The 16,460-nt window shown below is 40.8% G+C and overlaps 1 pseudogene; it reads right to left on the bottom strand.

Moving 5' to 3' along the window:
* Positions 1-1,290: 1,290 nt before the first annotated feature.
* LOC101105284 (PITH domain-containing protein 1-like) lies at positions 1,291-2,005 on the bottom strand (annotated as a pseudogene).
* Positions 2,006-16,460: the final 14,455 nt, after the last annotated feature.

The following is a 16,460-nucleotide window of genomic DNA, read 5'->3' as shown; positions in this document are numbered from 1 at the left end:
GTTTGCTTTTCCTACTGTTCTTTTCCCCTTCAGGTTAGTCTTTAATGTATATAAATCTTCTTTATCTACCTCTGTTTAACTTTGCATATCTATTCTTTCTTTCTTTTCTTTCTTTCCTTGCCTCTCAACATATTTGTTAGTTTTATTTTCATAGCTATATTCCCCAATTGGCATCTTGCTTTAATTGTGTTTTCCAGTTTGTGCTTTAGTTAGTTTTGTTAACTGGCAGATATGATTTTTGGTTTCCTTTGTTTGACAGGTCAATCTGTTGTACTTTATGTTTGTTGGACTGTTTTTATTTTGCTTATGGGTATATATGTATATGTGTATATTAAGTCACGCTTTTTATTTTGCTATAAACCTCTGCCTCTATGTTGGGCTTTTGCAGTTCTGTGCAGTTTTCCTTTTTTCTTTCTTCTTCCTTCTTTTTCTTTTCTCTTTTTTATAATTTTAATTTTTTTTTAATCTGGCAAGGATTTATAGGAAGCTTATTAGTCACAGTGAATAAAAAGCCATGAACAGAAGAACTGAGATCTCCAAATTCTGCCATTGGGCTTACAACACTAGTTAGAAGCTGATAAACATTAAGGATGCCCCAAAGAGTAGCATATCAAAGTCCCATCTTACCCCAACCAGGATACCCACAAACATGGAAACAATGCCCATGCTCTCAGACTGCTTACCTGGGCGATAGGGAAAAAAGACCCTCTCAAGCTATAAACCAACATCAGGAGATTCCTGCTCTTCAAGCTATAACATGGGACTCTGGTGCATGACAGACAACTCCAAGCTGGGCAATTTGACAAGAATGTTGAAAGATGACAGGGAGAAGAAGCAAGCAGGGACAAGTATTTCTAGTTGGAGACCCTCCTGATGGTTAATACAAACACAATGCTGAGGCTTCAAAAAGTTTACTGCAGCCCAGGAATAGTTTCCATTTTAAAAAACAAGTCACACGGTAATCCTGCCACAAAGCGACAAGACACTGGAGATCCCATGTCCACATAAACTGGGAAGGCAGGCATTATCCATGGCTTCCAGATACTGACCAGCCCAAGACCCAATTTCTGTAGGGCCCCAGAGAACCATGATTATCCCTTGGCACCCACACAACCCTTCCTGGGGGTGTGGTGTCTTCCATAGGCCAGGTTTCTGCAGCAAGCCCCAAAGACAAAGCTTGAAAGAGGCTGTGGCAGCCAACTCTCTTTGGAGCCCCATCTCTCTTTGTCCTTCCCAGCAGGATGTCATACTTTTCACCGACACAACGCCTCTGTGAGAGTCGCGGCCAGCCCTTAGGAAATAAAGTGTGTCTGTGGGGTAACCTGATAGACCCTGTGGTCGGCTGGATTGGCTGATGCTTCATAATCGCAGAAGGTCACCTCATGTCAGCGAAGCTCAGTCCATTCTCCTCTCAGGCCAATATAAAAGACCTTTGTGGTATCGGCTCCAAAGTTTTTTGAAATATGAATTGAGAGAGGATAGACATTTGGAAAATGAGACATTTTTGTAGCATACTTTAATTCCCTGTAAGATCTGGGTTCAGACTAAAGGTCTGATCCAGCTCCCTGTCTGTATCATCAAAGGACATCTGTGGAATGTTCTTAAACAGTCTCATCTCAGAGGGGTGTGAGTCATCATCTTCTCCCATTATAATGATGCCTTTGAGCTTGACATTGCCTGTAAATGGAATATTAAACAGAAGCTGTTCATCTGCATCCTTTTCAACAAACTTGGAGCCATCTGTCTGCTCCTCCTGCGGCTTGAGGGCAAGGAGGCCACTGCCCTTGCAGCTCTCATTGAGGCACTGCAGCCGCTCCAGGTCGATAAGCAGGTAAGGGCTGTAGGCTAGGCTGTGCTGCTCTGGCCGCTCCTCCCATTTGGTGGCACCTCCCATTTGGCAGTGCAGCGGCATTCGGCCCTGCCGTGTCTGTGGCAGTGCGACATGGTGACGCCACCGCCCATACGTCACCTTGGCCCTGCTGCTGCCACTGCCACTCCCCACCATTCGCTTTGTGCTCTGACCTAATTTTAATTTTTTTAACCTATTATATTTTTTCTACATTTATTCCTTTGCCTTTCCTACTGTTCTTTTCCCCTTGCAGTTAATCTTTAATGCATATAAATCTTCATCTACCTCTGTTTAACTTTGCATATCTATTCTTTCTTTCCATTTCTCTCAACATATGTGTTAGCTTTATTTTCATTGCTTTATTCCCCACTTGGCACCTTGCTTTAATTTTGTTTTCCAGTTTGTGCTTAGTTAGTTTTATTCTTAACTGGTAAATAAAATTTTTGATTTCCTTTGTTCGCCAGATCAATCTATTCTACTTTATTTTTGTTGAACTGTTTTGACTTTGCTTATGGGTATATATGTATATGTGTATATTCCATTATTTTAATTATTATTTGCTTGATTTTGTAACTGTCACTTGTCTGAGGTTCATCTTTGGTTTATTGTTTTGCGGTATTTGTTTTAATCTCACTTAATGCCATAACAAACCACTTGTGAAATCTTCTTTCCTGACCAGAGGTCAAGGCCTGAGCCTTTGGATTGGGAGCACTGACTCCAAGACCCTAGACTCCCAGAGAACTAACCCTAGAGAGTATCAAATAGTGAGAACTCACACAAAGGAAACCACTTGACTACAAGGCCCAGCATCACCCAACCACCAGTAGCACCCTGTGCAGTTTGCCTCATCTAAACAAAAAACAAAACAAAAATACAAACCCAATAAACAGCAGACAGGATTACCACCTCACTCAGCCTTGCCCATCAGAGGAAAAACAAACAAATAAACAAACAACAACAACAACAACAACAAAAAAGAAACTCAGCACAAATCTCACCCTATATGAAGCTTAAACAAACCACTGGACCAACCTTAGGAGGGCAGAGACCAAAAGGAAGAAAGAATTCAACCCTGAAGGCTGGGAAAAGGAGACATCAAACACAATAAGTTAAAAAAAAAATAAAGAAAAGACAGAGAAATACTACATAAATGAAGGAACAAACCAGAAACACAGAAGTCCAAATAAGTGAAGAGGAAATAGGCAAGCTACCTGAAAAAGAATTCAGAATAATGATAGTAAAAATGATCAAAAACCTTGAAAACAAAATGGAGAAAAAGCAAGAATCAATTCAAAGACCTAGAAGAATTAAAGAATAAACATGCAGAGGCAAACAACACAATTACTGAAATTAAAAATACTCTAGAAGGAATCAATACCAGAAGCAGAAGAACAAATTAATAAGCTGGAAGATAAAATGGTGGAAATAACTTCTGAAGAGCAGAATAAAGTAAAAAGATGAAAAGGACTGAGGATAGTCCCAGAGACCTCTGGGACAATATCAAATGCACCAATATTTGAATTATAGGGGTCCTAGAAGAAGAGAAAAGGAAAGGGTATGAGAAAAATTTTGAAGAGATTATAGTTGAAAATTTCCCCAACATGGAAAAGGAAATAGTCGATCAAGTCCAAGAGGTACAAAGAGTCCCATATAGGATAAAACCCAAGGAGAAACATGCCAAGACACATACTAATCAAACTAACAAAGACTAAACACAAAGAAAGAATATTAAAAGCAGCAAGGGAGAAGCAACAAGTAACATACAAGGGAAACCCCATATGCTTAACAACTGATCTTTCAGCAGAAACTCTGCAGGCCAGAGGGAATGGCAGGATATATTTAAAGTACTGAAAGGGAAAAATCTACAACCAAGAGTACTGTACCCAGCAAGGATTGTATTCAAAGTTGATGGAGAAATAAAAAGCTTCACAGACAAGCAAAAGTTAAGAGAATTCAGCATCACCAAACCAGCTTCACAACAAATGTTAAAGGGATTTATATAGTCAAGAAATACAAGAGAAGAACAAAGATCTACAAAATCAACCCCAAATGATTAAGAAAATGGCAATAGGAACATATATGTCAATAATTACTTTTAATGTAAATGGACTAAATGCTGCAAGGAAAAGACGCAGACTGGCTGAATGGATACAAAAACAAGACCCATATATATGCAGTCTACAAAAAACCTGCTTCAGACCTAAAGACACATACAGACTGAAAGTGAGAGGATGGAAAAATATATTCCATGCAAACGGGAAGCAAAAGAAAGCTGGAGTGGCAACCCTCATATCAGACAAAATAGACCTTAAAATAAAGAAGACTACAAGAGATAAGGAGGGACACTATATAATGATCAAGGGATCAATCCAGGAGGAAGATATAATAATTGTAAATATCTATGCACCCAACATAGGAGCACTTCAATACATAAGACAAACACTGCAGCTGCCACAGCTAAGTCACTTCAGTCATGTCTGTGTGACCCCACAGACAGCAGCCCACCAGGCTCTGCTGTCCCTGGGATTCTCCAGGTAAGAACACTGGGATGGGTGTTTTCTTCTCCAATGCATGAAAATGAAAAATGAAAGTGAAGTCGCTCAGTCGTGTCTGACTCTTCGTGACCCCATGGACTGCAGCTTACCAGGCTCCTCCATCCATGGGATTTTCCAGGCAAGGGTACTGGAGTGGGTTGCCATTGCCTTCTCTAAAGACAAACACTAACAGACATAAAAGGAAAAATTGACAGTGACACAATAATAGTAGACTTGAACACCCCACTCACACCAATGGACAGATCATCAAATCAGAAAACTAATAAGGAAACACAAGTCTTAACTGATACATTAGATGAAATGGATCACATTTATATCTTCAGGACATTCCATCCAAATGCAAAAGAGTGCACCTTCTTCTCAAGTGCACATGGAACACTCTCCAGGATAGACCACATCTTGGGTCACAAATCAAACCTCAGTAAATTTAAGAAAATTGAAATCGTATCAAGCATCTTCTCCGACCACAACACTATAAGACTAGATATCAATTACAAGAAGAAAAAAAAACTATAAGAAACACAAACACATGGAGATTAAACAACATGTTTCTAAACACAACAAGTTGCTGAAGAAATAAAAAAGGAAATCAAAAAATTTCTAGAAATAAATGACAATGAAAGCATGACAACTTGCAAAAGCAGTTCTAAGAAGGAAGTTTATAGCAATACAATCCTACCTCAAGAAACAAGAAAAACATCAAATAGATAACCTAACTTTCCACCTAAAACAACTGGAAAAAGAAGAACAAAAAACCCGCAAAGTTAGTAGAAGGAAAGAAATCATAAAGATCCAAGCATAAACAAATGAAAAAGAAATGAAAGAAACAATAGTAAAGATAATAAAACTAAAAGCTTGTTCTTTGAGAAGATAAAATTGACAAAACTTCAGCCAGACTCATCAAGAAAAAAAGAGAAGAATCAAATCAAAAAAATTAGAAATGCAAAAAAGAGAAGTTACAACAGACAATGCATAAATATAAAGGATTATAAGAGACTATTATGAACAACTATATGGCAATAAAAAGGATCACCTGGAAGAAATGGACAGATTCTTAGAAAAGTTCACTCTTCCAAGACTGAACCAGGAAGAAATAGAAATTATGAACAACTCAATTACAAGCACTGAAATTGAAGTTGTGATCAAAAATCTCCCAAAATACAAAACCTCAGGACCAGATGGCTTCACAGGAGAATTCTATCAAACATTTAGAGAAGAGCTAATGCCTATCCTTCTGAAACTCTTTCAAAAAATTGCAGAGGAAGGAACACTTTCAAACTCATTTTACGAGGCCACCATTACCCTGATATCAAAGTCAGACAAAGACAACACAAAAAAAGAAAACTACAGGCCAATATCACTGATGAACATAGATGCAAAAATCCTCAACAAAATGTTAGCAAACAGAATTCAGCAACACATCAGAAAGCTCATACACCATGATCAAGTTGGGTTTATTCCAGGGATGCAGGGATTCTTCAATATACAGAAATCAATCAATGTGATACATCATATTAATAAATTGAAAGATAAAAACAATATGATCATCTCAATAGATGCAGAAAAAGCCCTCAACAAAATTCAACACCCATTTATGATTAAAAATCTTCAAAAAATGGGCATAGAAGGAACCTACCTCAACATAGTAAAGGCCATATATAATAAGCCTACAGCAAACATTATTCTCAATGGTGAAAAACTGAAAGCATTGCTCCTAAGATCAGGAGCAAGACAAAGGTGTCCACTTTCACCACTATTATTCAACATAGTTCTGGAAGTCCTAGCTACAGCAATCAGAGAAGAAAAAGAAATAAAAGGATCCAGGTCAGAAAAGAAGAAATAAAGCTCTCACTGTTTGCAGATGACATGATACTGTACATAGAAAACCCTAAAGATAGTATCAGAAAATTACTAGAGCTATTCAGTGAATTTATCAAAGTTGTAGGATACAAAATCAATACACAGAAATCATTTGCATTTCTGTATACTAACAATGAAAATTCAGAATGAGAAGTTAAGAAATCAATCCCATTCACCAAAAATAATTAAATGCAACAAATGAAGTTAACAAATTTAATGCAACAAAAAGAATTAAATATCTAGGAATAAACTTACCTAAGGAGACGAACTGTAGACAGAAAAGTATAAGACACTGATGAAAGAAATCAAAGACGACATAAACAGATGGAGAGATAGTCCACGTTCCTGGGTAGGAAGAATCAATATTGTGAAAATGACTGTGCTACCAAATACAATCTAAAATTCAATGCTACCCGTATCAAATGACCAATGGCATTTTTCACAGAACTAGAACAAAAAAAAATTGCAATTCATATGGAAACACAAAAGACCCCAAATAGCCAAAGCAGTTTTGAGAAAGAAGAATGGAGCTGGAGGAATCAACCTTCCTGACTTCAGATTATACTACCAAGCTACAGTCATCAATATAATATGGTACTGGCACAAAAACAGAACCATAGACCAGTGGAACAAGATAGAAAGCCCAGAAATAAACCCATGCACCTATGGGTATCTTATTTTTGACAAAGGAGGCAAGAATATACAATGGGACAAAGACAGCCTCTTCAATAAATGGTACTGGGAAAACTGGATAGCTACATGTCCAGAATGAAATTAGAACACTTCCTAACACCATACACAAAGATAAACTCAAAATGGATTAAAGACTGAAATGTAAGACCAGAAACTATAAAACTCTTAGAGGAAAATATAGGCAGAACACTTGATGACATAAATCAAAGCAAGAACTTCTATGACCCACCTCCTAGAGTAACGGAAATAAAAACAAAAATAAACAAGTGGGACTTGATTAAACTTAAAAGCTTTTGCACAGCAAAGGAAACTATAAGCAAGGTGAAAAGACAACCCTCAGAATGGGAGAAAATAATAGCAAATGAAACAACTGACAAGGGATTAATTTCCAAAATATACAAGCAGCTCATGCAACTCAATACCAGAAAAACTAACAACCCAATCAAAAAGTGGGAAAAAGACCTAAACAGACATTTCTCCAAAGAAGACATACAGATGGCTAATAAACACATGAAAGATGCTCAACATCACTCATTATTAGAGAAATGCAAATCAAAACTACAATGAGATATTGCCTCACACCAGTCAGAATGGCCATCATCAAAAAGTCTACAGACAATAAATGCTGGAGAGGGTGTGTAGGAAAAGGGAACACTCTTGTACCGTTGGTGGGAATATAAACTGACACAGCCACTATGGAAGATGGTATGGAGATTCCTTAAAAAAAAACAGGAATAAAACTGCCATATGACCCAGCAATCCCACTCCTAGTCATATACTCTGAGAAAACTAAAATGGAAAAAGACACACGTATCCCATTGTTCATTGCAGCACTATTTACAATAGCTAGAACATGGAAGCAACCTAGATGTCCATTGACAGATGAATGGATCAAGAAGTTGTGGTACATATACACAATGGAATATTACTCAGCCATAAAAAGGAACACATTTGAGTCAGTCCTAATGAGGTGAATGAACCTAGAACTTATTATACAGAGTGAAGTAAGTCAGAAAGAGAAAGATAAATATCATATTCTAACACATATATATGGAATCTAGAAAAATGGTACTGAAGAATTTATTTACAGGGCAGCAATAGAGAAACAGACATAAAGAGTAGACTTATGGACATGGGGAAAGGGGAGGAGAGGGTAAGATGTATGGAAAGAGTAACATGGAAACTTACATTACCATATGTAAAATGGATAGCCAATGGGAATTTGCTGCATGTCTCAGGAAACTCAAACAGGGGCTCTGTATCAACCTAGAGGGGTGGGATGGGGAGGGAGATGGAAAGGAGGTTCAAAAGGGAGGGGATATATGTATACCTATGGCTGATTCATGTTGAAGTTTGACAGAAAACAACAAAATTCTGTAAAGCAATTATCTTTCAATAAAAAAATAATTTCAAATAATAGTTTGCATCTGCTCATCCCAAATTCCCAATCCATCTCTCTCTGTTGGCAACTATGGGTATGTTTTCTATGCCTGTGAGTCTGTTTCTGTTGTGTAGATAAGCTCATTTGTACCATATTTTAAATTCCACATATGTGATATTACATTGTATTTGTCTTTCTCTGTCTGACTTACTTCACTTAGTATGATAATCTCTAGGTCCATGTTGCTGCAAATGGCACCTGTTGATGGGCATTAATGTTGTTTTCATGTTTTGACTATTGTAAATAGTCCTGCTATGAACATAGGGCCATATGTATCTTTTCAAATTATAGTTTTGTTTGTATATATATATACACCAGGAGTTGGACTGCTAGATCATATGTCAATTCAAGTTTTAGTTTTTTGAGGAACCTCCATACTGTTTTCCATAGTGGCTGCAGGAGTCCATTCTTAATGCACTAAAACATCTTTAGAATCGCCTCTCTCAGTTTCAGCCACTCTCAAATTCCTCCTCACTACTGGCAGCTGCTCCTCCTCATTCCCTCTCAACTCCCAATTTAGGACTTTTCTTGTTTTTGTGTTTTAAAAACTTAAATATTTTCTTTCTTAAAAAAAATTTATTTATTTACTTTTGGCTGCACTGGGTCTTCACTGCTGCTTCCAAACTTTCTCTAGCGGCGGCCCTTGGGAGCTACTCTCCAGCTGTGGCGTGCAGGCTTCTCATTGCGGTGGCTTCTCTTGTTGCAGAGCACAGGCTCTAGAGTGTGTGGGCTCAGTAGCTGCAGCTCCCAGGCTCCAGAGTGCAGACTGAGTAGCTGTGGCACAGGGGCTCAGCTGCCTCATGGCATGTGAGATCTTCCAGGGCCAGGGATTGAACCCATGTCCCTTGCATTGGCAGTGGGTTCACCACTGGACCACCAAGGGAGGTCCTTGCTCCTGCTGCTGCTGCTGCTAAGTCGCTTCAGCGGTGTCCGACTCTGTGCGACCCCAGAGACAGCAGCCCACCAGGCTCCCCCGTCCCTGGGATTCTCCAGGCAAGAACACTGGGGTGGGTTGCCATTTCCTTCTCCAATGCATGAAAGTGAAAAGTGAAAGTGAAGTCGCTCAGTTGTGTCCAACCCTCAGCGACCCCATGGACTGCAGCCTTCCAGGCTCCTCCGTCCATGGGATCTTCCAGGCAAGAGTACTGGAGTGGGGTGCCATTGCCTTCTCCGAGGGAGGTCCTTAGGACTTTTTAAAACCAGCTTTTTCCCATGCCCCTCCCCTTCATTCTTGTTTCTTTCTGATGGGCATCTTCTTGTCCACAAGTCACATGCCGGCAGGAGGGTAGGGCCATACTGCCTGTGGATTGTGCTGCTGCTAAGTCGCTTCAATTGTGTCCGACTCTGTGTGACCCCATAGACAGCCCACAGGGTTCCTCCGTCCCTGGGATTCTCCAGGCATGAACACTGGTGTGGGTTGCCATTTCCTTCTCCAATGCATGAAAGTGAAAAGTGAAAGTGAAGTCGCTCAGTCGTGCCCAACTCTTAACGTTTAGCTTCTACAACAATCCAAATTTGGTTTAATTTGATAAAGGGTTAGATCTGACCACAAGGGGGCTCCCTTCTGGCCTGGCAGCGTGGAGTCCTGCATCTCACCTGCTTTGGCTTCACAGGCCCCAATTCTCTGCTACTTCTCCTCCACCGGCCTCGCCCACTGCACCCCTGCCTTGCTCTGCCAGCATTTCGCTCTGTGCCTCCTGTTCCAGCTTCACGCCCAGCTCCCCACGCTGACTCCGAGATGGAAGAGAAAGGGGTGTGCCCAGTGGACAAGCTAGGATTTTCTTTAGAGGGCAGAATGCAGGAAGGAAAAGAGGCAGAGAATATATACAGGATAAAAAAGCTTGTCCCTGTTAACATGTAAAATTGCAAACTCTGATAAATGCCGTGAAGGAAAAGAGCATAGATTCTTGTTCAGTTCCTGCCAACACCAAGATGATTGCAAAGCCTGTGTCCTTAACCCCTGAAGCGGCACGGCCTCTGTGGAAGGAGTCCCGTGGGCCTGGGCTGAAGGACACGCAGGGTCTGCTGCACCCGTGTCAGCACTGCTCCAGTGACACGGGGAACCTGGCGAGTGCAGCCCGTGAGCCTTCGCTCTGCGGAGTGTCATGGCTCTGCTCTGTTTTAAGAAGGAAACCAGGAATGAGCTGATGGGTTTGTTCTGGCAGCAAGATGCGGGGCTCGCTTAGGAAAGGAAGACCAAGGTTTATTATGATTGGGTGAAGCCCTTAATTGCCACTTTGGATGAAGCTTAGTTTTAAAAATCCATATTCTGTAGCCAAAGGGCCTCTCCTCTTACAGAAGTACTATGGCTAATTAATGGCTGGGCATCTTGTAAGAGGCGGCTATTTATTTTTAGTAAAAGCTTCTTGGAATTTTCCTGACTTCTGCCTCCTTCCATTGCCCTTGGCTGCCAGAAGATGTTAACAGGCCTAAGTAGGGCTGAACTTTGCTCATGGCCAGTGAGCCTTTTCCCAGGATTCTTCTATTTGGGGGAGGGAATGAGCATGGCTCTGGCTGCTCTCCAGCTGCCCCCAGCTGGTGGCCCAGCTGCTGAGGCAAGAGCCAGAACCGAGTGGTAGGCCCTCCAGTTCCCCTCTGGAGATGGTAAGCTTTCCCTTCCCTGGCTTAGATGCCAAGAAGGGCGTGGAGAAGTCCATCAGCCCAGTGACCAGGGGCTGAGAAGTCAGGCAAGGCTCTGAGGTATTGGGATATCCCTGGGTATCTCGCTGTTGTCCATCCGGGTTCACTCCTTACCCCCCTCTTGCAGCTCAGGACCTGACAAGGCTCACCTGTGTGGACCAACCACAGCTCCCCCGCTCCCTGGCTTTCTGCCTTCCCTGGGGTTTGGCCAGTGTGGAACACCAGCAGGAGATGGAGGTGGGTATGTCATTCCCTGGCCCCGTGCCATGGGGCTACAGCTCTCGTCAGGAGAGGCTCTTCACATAGCTTGCTCCGTTCAGATTCCAGAAGCCAGGTTCAGCTCTTCCATTCAGAGCAGGGGCAGTAATGGAACCCCACCACGGCTAGCCCATTGCTGCCCACACCTTGGCAAAGAGTTTGCTTACTCAACCCTCCATTAACCTTGTTTGAGTGTGCCCTCTGTTTCCTGCAAGAACATAGACTGATAACCAGATCTTCCAGAATTGCCTTTCCTGGGGAGCAGTGAGAGAGTCAGCCAGGACGGGCCTAAACTGCCGTGTGCAGACAAAGCCTTGTGCAGGCCTGTGCTTTTGCCCTCCTGCCCCTTCAGCCTTTCTCTTGTAATGCAGAAGGAGCCCCTGGAGGACGTGGGCCTCACAAGAAAAAGGCTGAAGGGAAAGGAGGGCAAAATCACAGGCCTGCACAAGGCCTTTTCTTCTTCCATCTTCTTGGATGGCTCTCTATCACTTGTCTAGCTTCTGGCAAATTAGGAGATGATAGCAAAAACATATGGATTCTCAAAAGAACTGGCCTGTGTGTTTAAACCATGTTCAAATGTAGGTTTATTCCAGGCCTGAAGGGTTTGGTCTCACCAGAAGGTTTTGGATTTCAAGGCAGAAGGCTCTGGAGGGTAACATGAGTAGATGGAACCACACTTAGCAAGGAGAAGGTTTTTACTTTGGCATTGTACACCCTTGCTTGCTTGAAGGAGTAGATTTTGGTGTCCTTTCCCTCTGATAAATAGCCATTGTCACATGAGGCTGTCACACATGGGCCTTATGTTAGTTTCTTCTGAGACGTAAAACACTCTTTCCTATTTCTCTCTCATGTGCTGTGTTGTGCTTAGTTGCTTAGTCGTGTCCAACTCTTTGCAACCCCAGGGACTGTAGCCCACCAGGCTCCTCTGTCCATGGGGATTCTCCAGGCAAGAATACTGGAGTGGGTTGCCATGCCCTCCCTCCTCCAGGGAATCATCCCAACCCAGGTATTGAACCCAGGTCTCCTGCATTGTAGGCAGATTTTTTACCGTCTGAGCCACCATAATTCTTGGAAAGAAGCACAGGGACACATATATACATGACATTTTAAGGGCCTTTGAACCTTTCTGTGTGTATTGAATCCTTGCCTTCTTAGTTCAATAAAGACAACTTTAAAGTAAGGTGTTATAGGAATGAACTTTTCAGCCAACCTAATACTTCAAAGAAGCATGTACAAAGGCCCTGAGGTGAGGCTAGAGGGTGAGGGGTAAAATAAACAGAAACAGATGCATTTAAAATTACTGGTTTCACAAACTCTTCCAGAAAATAGAAGAGGAATAAATATTTTGCAACCCATTTTATTAAGTCAGTATTACCCTGATCCCTGAACTAGACAAGAACATTACAAGAAAATTACTGAACCAAAACCGTCATAAACATCTATGTAAAAATCCTTAACAAAGTACTGGTAAATCAAGTTCAGTAATATATAAAAGTAATAAATCAGGATGGTCAATTAAGGGAGATTTATCAAAGAAGTACAAGATTACTTCAACATCTGAAAATCAGTCAATGTAATTCACCATATCAGTAAGCTCAAAAAGAAAAATCATATTATTGTCTGAAACAATATGGGGGGGGTAGCATTTTATAAAGTCCAAAATCTATTCATAATGGATACTTTATACAGGCTTGCAATGGAAGGAGATGTATATACAGGTGGCACAGTGGTAAAGAATCCACCTGCCAATGCTAGAGACAGAGGTTCAATCCCTGGGTCAAGAAGATTCCCCTGGAGAAGGAAATGGCCACCCACTCCAGTGTTCTTGCTGGGACAATCCCATGGACAAGAGGAGCCTGGAGGGTTACAGTCTATGGGGTCGCAAAGGGTTGGACATGACTGAGTGACCGAGCACATCCAAACCGGAAATAGGGAATCAACAAAAGGCTGTAGTTAACGCAACACTTAGCGGTGAAATTCTGAATGTTTTACCTCAAAGGCTGGGAACAAAGTGGAGATGTCTGCTCTCATCACTTATAGTCAAGGTTGTCCTGGTGGTTCTAGCCAGCAGTAAGGGAAGAAAAATAAATGAGTCATATATCTTGGAAAGGAAAAAGGAAAACTGTCTTTATTGGCAAGTAACATAATTATCTACATAGAAAATCCCAAGAAATCATAACAATTACTGAACTGCTATGTGAATTTAGTGAGTTGAGACAACACAAAGTCAATATAAAAGGTGAATCATATTTCTCCATATTATCAATGAGCAATTGGAAATTGAAGCAAAAAATACAATTTCTGATACCATGAAAATGAAATGCTCAAAGATAAATTTAACAAACTATTTATAATACCTGTACATTGCTGAGAAAAATCAGAGATCTGTAGAAATAGATCTATACACTGTGCTTTGGGATTGGAATTCTCAATATTGTTTAAGATATCAGTTCTTCCTCAAATTGATCAACAGACTGAACAAGTCCCAGTGAAAATTCCAGGAAGCTGCTCCTTTTTAGAAATTGAAAAGCAGATTCTTAAATTTTTATGGAAATGCAAAAGACCTAGAATAGCCAAAATAATTTTGAAAAAGAGGAACAAAGATGTGGTGTTCATAATATCTGATTTTAAGACTTAATAAAAAATTATGGTAATAAAGGCAGTATGGTATTGGTATAAAAAGGGACATGAAATATCAATAACCTCAGATATGCAGATGACACCACCCTTATGGCAGAAAGTGAAGAGGAACTCAAAAGCCTCTTGATGAAAGTGAAAGAGGAGAGCGAAAAGTTGGCTTAAAGCTCAACATTCAGAAAAGGAAGATCATGGCATCTGGGCCCATCACTTCATGGCAAATAGATGGTGAAACAGTGGAAACAGTGTCAGACTTTATTTTTGGGGGCTCCAAAATCACTGCAGATGGTGACTGCAGCCATGAAATTAAAAGACGCTTACTCCTTGGAGGAAAAGTTATGACCAACCTAGACAGCATATTCAAAAGCAGAGACATTACTTTGCCGACTGAGGTCTGTCTAGTGAAGGCTATGGTTTTCCTGTGGTCATGTATGGATGTGAGAGTTGGACTGTGAAGAAGGCTGAGCGCCAAAGAATTGATGCTTTTGAACTGTGGTGTTGGAGAAGACTGTTGAGAGTTCCTTGGACTGCAAGGAGATCCAACCAGTCCATTCTAAAGGAGATCAGCCCTGGGATTTCTTTGGAAGGAATGATGCTGAAGCTGAAACTCCAGTACTTTGGCCACCTCATGCGAAGAGTTGACTCATTGGAAAAGACTTTGATGTTAGGAGGGATTGGGGGCAGGAGGAGAAGGGGACGACAGAGGATGAGATGGCTGGATGGCATCACGGACTCGATGGACGTGAGTCTGAGTGAACTCCAGGAGTTGGTGATGGACAGGGAGGCCTGGCATGCTGCGATTCATGGGGTCACAGAGAGTCACACACGACTGAGCGACTGAACTGAACTGAACTGAACTGATACCAATAGAAAGTTAGAAATATTTGGTTGGCCAAAAGTTCATTCAGGATTTTCTGTAAGATATTATGGGAAAGCCAGAATGAATTTTTTGCCTAACTGGTAGAGGCACACATGTATGCATGCTAAGTCACTCAGTCATGTCCGACTCTCTGCAACCTCATGGACTGTAGCCTGCCAGGCTCCTCTGTTACTCCAGGCAAGAATACCGGAGTGAGTTGCCATGCCCTCCTCCAGGGCATCTTCCTGACCCAGGGATCAAACCCGCGTCTCTTACATATCCTGCATTGGCAGGCGGATTCTTTACCACTGGCACCACCTGGGAAGCCCATAGTATAGTCAACTGAATTTTGACAAAGATACTAAGGTAATTGGGTGAAAAAAAAAGGACTTTTTAGAAAATTATGCTGGACAGTTGAAAAAATTGGACAACCACATGTAAAACCCACTAATTTCAACCCTTACCTTGCATCATGTATAAAAGTCAACTTGAAAAATTGAAAGCATTTCCCCTAAAGTCAGGAACAAGACAAGGTGCCCACTTTCACCACTACTATTCAACATAGTTTTGGAAGTTTTGGCCACAGCAATCAGAGCAGAAAAAGAAATAAAAGGAATCCAAATTGGAAAAGAAGTAGTAAAACTCTCACTGTTTGCAGATGACATGATCCTCTACATAGAAAACCCTGAAGACTCCACCAGAAAATTACTTGAGCTAATCAATGAATATAGTAAAGTTGCAGGATATAAAATCAACACACAGAAATCCCTTGCATTCCTATACACTAATAATGAGAAAATAGAAAGAGAAATTAAGGAAACAATCCCATTCACCACTGCAACAAAAAGAATAAAATACTTAGGAATATATCTACCTAAAGAAACTAAAGGCCTATATATAGAAAACTATAAAACACTGGTGAAAAAAATCAAAGAGGACACTAGTAGATGGAGAAATATACCATGTTCATGGATCAGACGAATCAATATAGTGAAAATGAGTATACTACCCAAAGCAATGTATAGATTCAATGCAATCCCTATCAAGCTAGCAACGGTATTTTTCACAGAGCTAGAACAAATAATTTCACAATTTGTATGGAAATACAAAAAACTCAAATAGCCAAAGCAATCTTGAGAAAGAAGAATGGAACTGGAGGAATCAACCTGCTTGACTTCAGGCTCTACTACAAAGCCACAGTCATCAAGACAGTATGGTACTGGCACAAAGACAGAAATATAGATCAATGGAACAAAATAGAAAGCCCAGGGATAAATCCACGCACCTGTGGACACCTTATCTTTGACAAAGGAGGCAAGAATATATAATGGATTAAAGACAATCTCTTTAACAAGTGGTGCTGGGAAAACTGGTCAACCACTTGTAAAAGAATGAAATGAGAACACTTTCTAACACCATACACAGAAATAAACTCAAAATGGATTAAAGATCTAAACGTAAGACCAGAAACTATAAAACTCCTAGAGGAGGACATAGGCAAAACACTCTCTGACATACATCACAGCAGGATCCTCTATGACCCACCTCCCAAAATATTGGAAATAAAAGCAAAAATAAACAAATGGGACCTAATTAAAATTAAAAGTTATGCACAACAAAGGAAACTATAAGCAAGGTGAAAAGACAGCCTTCTGAATGGGAGAAAAT

Source organism: Ovis aries, chromosome 18, assembly GCF_016772045.2.
Source record: "Ovis aries strain OAR_USU_Benz2616 breed Rambouillet chromosome 18, ARS-UI_Ramb_v3.0, whole genome shotgun sequence".
In the NCBI taxonomy this organism is placed as follows: domain Eukaryota; kingdom Metazoa; phylum Chordata; class Mammalia; order Artiodactyla; family Bovidae; genus Ovis; species Ovis aries.
The sequence above is the reverse complement of the archived record's forward strand: the minus strand, read 5'-3'. Positions and strand labels throughout refer to the sequence as shown.